We start from the raw sequence: 6,866 nt of genomic DNA, 5'->3' as shown, positions 1-6,866 counted from the left end.
CACATCTGTCAACACCTGCTTTCTTTGGGATTGGAATTACTATATTCTTCTTGAAATCTGAGGGAATTTCGCCTGTCTCACCAGCTGGTAGAGTTTTGTTAGGCCTGGCTCTCCCAAGGCTGTCAGTAGTTCTAATGGAATGTTGTCTACTGCCGGGGCCTTGTTTCGACTTAGGTCTTTCAGTGCTCTGTCAAACTCTTCACGCAGTATCATATCTTTCATTTCATCTTCATCTACACCCTCTTCCATTTCCATAATATTGTCCTCAAGAACATCGCCCCTGTATAGACCCTCTATATACTCCTTCCACCTTTCTGCTTTCCCTTGTTTGCTTAGAACTGGGTTTCCATCTGAGCTCTTGATATTCATGCAAGTGGTTCTCTTTTCTCCAAAGGTCTCTTTAATTTTCCTGTAGGCAGTATCTATCTTACCCCTCGAGAGATAAGCCTCTAGATCCTTACATTTGTACTCTAGCCATTTTGCACTTCTTGTCGATCTCATTTTTGAGACGTTTGTATTCCTTTTTGCCTGCTTCACTCACTGCATTTTTGTATTTCTCCTTTCATCAATTAAATTCAGTATCTCTTCTGTTACCCACGGATTTCTACTAGCCCTCGTCCTTTTACCTACTTGATCCTCTGCTGCCTTCACTAATTCATTCCTCAAAGCTACCCATTCTTCTTCTACTGTATTTCTTTCCCTTATGCTCTCCCTGAAACTCTGTACAACCTCTGGTTGTTTCAGTTTATCCAGGTCCCATCTCCTTAAATTCCCACCTGTTTGCAGTTTCTTCAGTTTTAATCTACAGTTCATAACCAATAGATTGTGGTCAGAGCCCACATCTGGCCCTGGAAATGTCTTACAATTTAAAATCTGATTCCTAAATCTCTGTCTTACCACTATATAATCTATTTGAAACCTGTCAGTATCTCCAGCGTTCTTCCATGTATACAACCTTCTTTCATGATTCTTGAACCAAGTGTTAGCTATGATTAAGTTATGCTCTGTGCAAAATTCTACCAGACGGCTTCCTCTTTCATTTCTTAGCTCCAATCCATATTCACCTACTACGTTTCCTTCTCTTCTTTTTCCTACTGTCGAATTCCAGTCACCCATGACTATTACATTTTCGTCTCCTTTCACTACCTGAATAATTTCTTTTATCTCATCGTACATTTCATCAATTTCTTCATCATCTGTAGAGCTAGTTGTCATATAAACTTGTACTACTGTAGTAGGCGTGGGCTTCGTATTTATCTTGGCCACAATAATGCGTTCACTATGCTGTTTATAGTAGCTTACCCGCACTCCTATTTTTTTTATTCATTATTAAACCTACTCCTGCATTACCCCTATTTGATTTTGTATTTACAAACCTGTATTCGCTTGACCAAAAGTCTTGTTCCTCCTGCCACCAAACTTCATTAATTCCCACTATATCTAACTTTAACCTATCCATTTCCCTTTTTAAATTTTCTAACCTACCTGCCCGATTAAGGTAGTGACATTACACGCTCCGATCCGTAGAACGTCAATTTTTTTTCTCTTGATAACGACGTCCTCTTGAGTAGTCCCCGCCCGGAGATCCGAATGGGGGACTATTTTGCCTCCGGAATATTTTACCCAAGAGGACGCCATCATCATTTAATCATACAGTAAAGCTGCATGCCCTCGGAAAAAATTACGGCTGTAGTTTCCCCTTGCTTTCAGCCGTTCGCAGTACCAGAACAGCAAGGCCGTTTTAATTAGTGTTACAGGGCCAGATCAGTCAATCCTCCAGGCTGCTGCCCCTGCAACTACTGAAAAGGCTGCTGCCCCTGTTCAGGAACCACACGTTTGTCTGGCCTCTCAACAGATACCCCTCCGTTGTGGTTGCACCTACGGTACGGCTGTCTGTATCGTTGAGGCATGCAAGCCTCCCCACCAACGTCAGGGTCCATGGTTAATGGGGGGGGGGGGGGAGGCTTGGGGCCTTTCGTATAATACAAGACTTAAATACCAGAATGAGATTTTTACTCTGCAGCGGAGTGTGCGCTGATATGAAACTTCCTGGCAGATTAAAACTGTGTGCCAGCCCGAGAATCGAACTCGGGACCTTTGCCTTGTGCAGGCAAGTGCTCTACCAACTGAGCTACCCAAGCACGACTGACGCCCCGTCCTCACAGTTTTGGAAAGTAGGAGACGAGGTACTGGCAGAAGTACAGCTGTGAGTCGTGCTTGGGTAGCTCAGTTGGTAGAGCACTTGCCTGCGGAAGGCAAAGGTCCCGAGTTCGAGTCTCGGCCCGGCACACAGTTTTAATCTGCCAGGAAGTTTCAAGACTTAAAAATATCATTATTTATGAATGGACAACATGTGTGAAACATTGTTGAACTTCCGAATAAACAATGCATCTTAGAATGCAAGCTAGATGGAGGCCAAGTCAAGCGCCATGTTAAGCGGTAACGTAGCATGTTGTGATACGGTATTGTTTTAAGTGCTTTAATGTACTCAGTTAACTCAAGTGTCACTCAAAGTTATTACCCCTTCGTTACCGCTTGTAATTTGAGTCTTGTGTGCGAATCTTGATCTTATTAAATAATAATTGTTTCTGTGTCGTTTATTTTGTACACATTTAAGAATGTCAGACTGTGATCCTTGGAATGCAAATAAACCGAAATATGGTGCAGTGAATTAGATCTGGAAAAAACATACTAAAACTTTCCAAGGCTCTGGGCTTCAAATTGACAGATTTAAAGGTTGTTTGCAGGCCGTTGAAGGTGACAACAGAAAGACACAGTGTAAGGCATGTAACGTGATTGTTACTTGTGGTAAAAACGAACTCGCAAACATGCTCATCGAGTTACACACATTAAAAAATATTAAAACTGTGCAAAGTAACTGAACTGTTGATGACATGTGTTAAAAGATGTTTTCTCTGACTCTTTAATTGCTTCAAAGGTGACCTTATATTATACAACGTGTACCAGTATAATGAAAGATGTTATTGCTCAGGCGGAAAGTGATAAAACGGTTAGGTTGCTAAAGAACATTAAATTTTCTATTCTGGTGGACGAGAGTACGAACAAATCAGGTGACAAACATACGTCCGTTTTAGCGAAATATATGTCGCCAATTGACTGACGTGTGAAGACACAACTTCAGGAATTGATCTCTTTGGATGCCAAAGACTGCTCGGCAGAAACCCTATTTATAGCTCTGGAGAGTATGTTGAAAGAGAAGGATACTTCAATTACAAATGTTACTGGCATGGCTTGTGGCAATGCGTCTGTAATGATGGGAAGCCGCAATTCGGTCGTAACAAGACTCAGAAATGTTGTATCAAATCTGATTATTCTCAACTGTATAAGCCATTCATCTGTTGTAGTTACAAGCAAGGCATGTGAGAAGATTTCTAGATCCTCTGAAGAGTTAATAACGTCCATGGCAAGCTACATATCTGGCAGTGCAAAGCGCTGCGCTACTTCACAAGAATTTTTTGGAGTCATACGTAAAAAGGTGCTTAAATTATCAGTTACGCTATGGCTTGTTTTACATGCATATGTCGTTCGAATGCTGGAAAACTGGGATGTATTTTTGCACTACTTTCACTTAGAAACTGTCGGGGATAAATTAAAGTTAGCAAATAATTCTTCGTGAATTAGAAAATTCGTATACTAAAGCTTACATGTTTGATTTACTTCAAAAGTTTTAACGCCCTTTTTCAATTGAGGAAAATATTAATTCACAAGCTTTCAGGAGGTTCCTTGCGTCTGTTTCAAAACGTGGGTCAACTTTCTAAACCCTGGTGTCCTCACTGATATGCACAACCATGCCATTGTCTCCCATTAAAATCAGTGTATCTTGGCCTCGAATGTGAACAGTTACTGCAAACCCTCCCTAGAGAATGTGAAAGGGGAATTCATCAACTAAAACGTAAATGTCTTGATTTCTGTATTGCAGCAACCGAAGAAATGAAGAAACGCCTAATTTTACAGGATTAATTTTTGGAAACTTAAAATTCATAGAGAAATTTATTGTATTTCCTCGTAATAATACAGCTACATAACCTATTTGATTGGCAAAGATGTTTATCAGTAGTAGCCATACAGTTTTAAAATTCATTTAAAAGCAGTCCTGAGTGCAATGAAATGTTTATTGGTAATGGCCGATTGCCAACACATATTTTATTGCGGTCATTCTCCATAAAAATGGTCTTAAAAATTTAGAATCATACAATTATCTATTTAAACGACAATTTTAATCAGCATATTAATTTAGGATATTATGTATTTGTCAATTTGATAATGAGGGGTTTTCACTTTTCTGTAGGCCTAATATGTATGCATTCCCTCGAACTTCAACTTCCTTGTTCCGCCTGAAATCATCCTTCCCATTCTCTGTTTGTTGATTTTCGTATTAAGTCTAGCTTGCTTGTCACATAATTTAACTGTGTTGTAGGGGTGTCGCTGCATCCAGTTCAATGCTTCCTCACGCTAATTAATGGCTTGGCTGTGCACTACTGTTTCTGCTGTAACGAATGTCATGGCTACACCCCTCAAGCTCAGACATGGACTGGCTGTGATCAGTTATGGACTGCCCCTGAAATTATTTAACTGCAACACAAAATATATATGGCTAACGGGTTAAACATTTTCTTGAAAATGTCTACACAGGCGAAAAGTCTTGGTGCACAAAATAAAAACAAAAATAAAATGGAAATGAGTAACAATCAATGTAGGAAACTTACTTATTTCAAATAGTTTGTGTTCGATTTTCATGATTTTGTCTATATTGTCCTCTTTTTGTAATTTGAAATTCCGTCAAATCCTTCCTCCATTTTAGCGATATATAATTTATGTGTCATCCTCCTGATGATTCGTGTGATGTGTCGTGAATAGACGTCCGAAGAATGAAACGCGTTTTCTTCTCGATCACGTTCAGTACCTTTTCCATTTTCTTGTAGACAGTTTCATTCTAGTCTCCAGTGTCCTTGTGTATCTCGAGTTGTCCATTTCTGCTGTGCTCGTCGTTTCGAAAATGGTTTCACTTGAAAGTGTTATTTCTAGTTGTTTAACTGTTTTGCAGTGTTTTAAATTTATAACTACGCACTGAACGATATTTTTGGTATATGTATTCTTTGCGATGTATCGTGCTTTCATCAGTTCGTTTATTCTGTTTCTCGTTGATATTTATGAAGAGTGGGAATGGTAATATTTGTAAGCGCCTTTTTTTCACAAAAAGCGTTTTCAATGCTATGGTGCTCTGTCCCTTTAAACATGATCAAGCTGCCAAATCATGGAGAAAGTTTCAAATACTCGTCAGTAGATGGCACATGGTGTTAGTGCCACGTAGTGCTACCCACTGGATTTTTAAAATTTGAAATATGTAAGAAACATCTTTTGTCGAATTCAGTTTCACTAGTTAAAAACTTACTACTGTATTCCTGTAATTATCCAAGGTGTCCCACATAAAACTGGTATGCCTCACATATCGGTTAATCATCTCTAGTCTAACTGCTTGTGAAGTGGCAACACTGTCTCGAAAGTTGGTTACACTGCATTTTGAGTGCAGCTGTGTGTTCGTTCGTCAATTTTTGTGGGAAGCTCTTATGTTGAGTTTTTATATAAACGGAGCAGTTTGCAGTAGCACAGCGAATTGACATTGTGGAGTGATACATAGAGACAGGCTCCATCAAGGAACGTAAAGAAATGTTTCAAGCGAAGTATCGTGATAGGTAACTCCCCAGAACCAGCTCTATTAAATAAATAGAGGACTGTAGGTTCCATTCAGAATGTGCAGAGGATTAGGCGACCGACAGTGAGGATCCCTGAAACTATAGACAGAATTGGCATATACGAGTACGAAAAGTCCCCACAGGTCGGTAAGAAGGTTAACGTAGGAGGTTTGTGTATCTCATACATCGAGTCATTGTGTACTAAAAGATATGAAATGATGATGCTAACTGTTGCTTGGACACGTTGCTTTATTTCATGTCAGATGAGCCCTGGTTTCACTTGTCAGGTTATGTAAGTTCCTAGAATTTCAGATGCCGCTCGCAGGGCAACCCACATATTCTGCATTAAGAACCTTTCCACTCATAGAAGATAGATGTTTGGTGTGCGTTGTCCAGCATTTGCAACATTGGCCCCATATTTTTCAATCACACCTTAAATAGTGCCAGATATCTAGAGATTTTTGACACTTTCTATGCAATGTTAACAGATACAGAGAAGCTGTAAGCAGTATTCCAACAAGATGGAGCAACCTCTCACATAACCAACCAAAGTACGGCCCATACCACCTTTGTGTTCCCTGAAGACAGATTTGTCAGTTCAAGCCTCTAGCCCCCAGAGTCCCCACACTAAAAAGCAAAGTGTGTGTTGACAGTTCTCTCACAATAGAGAGAAATTAACAACTTCACAGTGGCAGAATTACAGCATATTGCTGATAACGTCATCATACGAAGTCAGCAATGTCTGTATGCCCATGGCCACCACTTCCTGTATCTCTTATAAACAGGTTACTACATTTTTAACGTTACTATTATCTGTTCTTTTTTAGTTGGTTCATTGTTACTTGAATCTCGGGCATGAGGAGTACCGGTTTTAAGTAGGACACCCTGTATTACCACAAATGAAACGTATGTGTCAATAATAATGCGACTTGAAACAAAAACTTACTTATCGGCAAATAAATGTAGTCGGTCTCCTCGTGTGGTACTTAGAACATACTTAATGAAGTGTTATTTTCTAATTTGTTTCGTTATTTCTTGTGGTGATGAGGTGAGCGGTATAAATCTGTTGTATAAAAATATTTTCTCAGTTTTTTTAGGTACAAATCAGTTATGCTCAAACAGAGATAATTTATTTTCCATTTCCCTCACAAA

General features: G+C 39.5%; 1 non-coding gene across 1 annotated transcript; it reads left to right on the top strand.

Moving 5' to 3' along the window:
* The first annotated feature begins 2,214 nt into the window (after positions 1 to 2,214).
* Positions 2,215 to 2,289, top strand: Trnap-cgg (transfer RNA proline (anticodon CGG)). Its single transcript has one exon. It is a non-coding gene; the product is annotated as a tRNA-Pro (tRNA).
* The last annotated feature ends 4,577 nt before the right edge of the window (positions 2,290 to 6,866 follow it).

This window comes from Schistocerca cancellata, chromosome 3 (assembly GCF_023864275.1).
Source record: "Schistocerca cancellata isolate TAMUIC-IGC-003103 chromosome 3, iqSchCanc2.1, whole genome shotgun sequence".
Lineage (NCBI taxonomy): Eukaryota > Metazoa > Arthropoda > Insecta > Orthoptera > Acrididae > Schistocerca > Schistocerca cancellata.
This window is presented reverse-complemented; position numbering and strand designations above follow the sequence as displayed.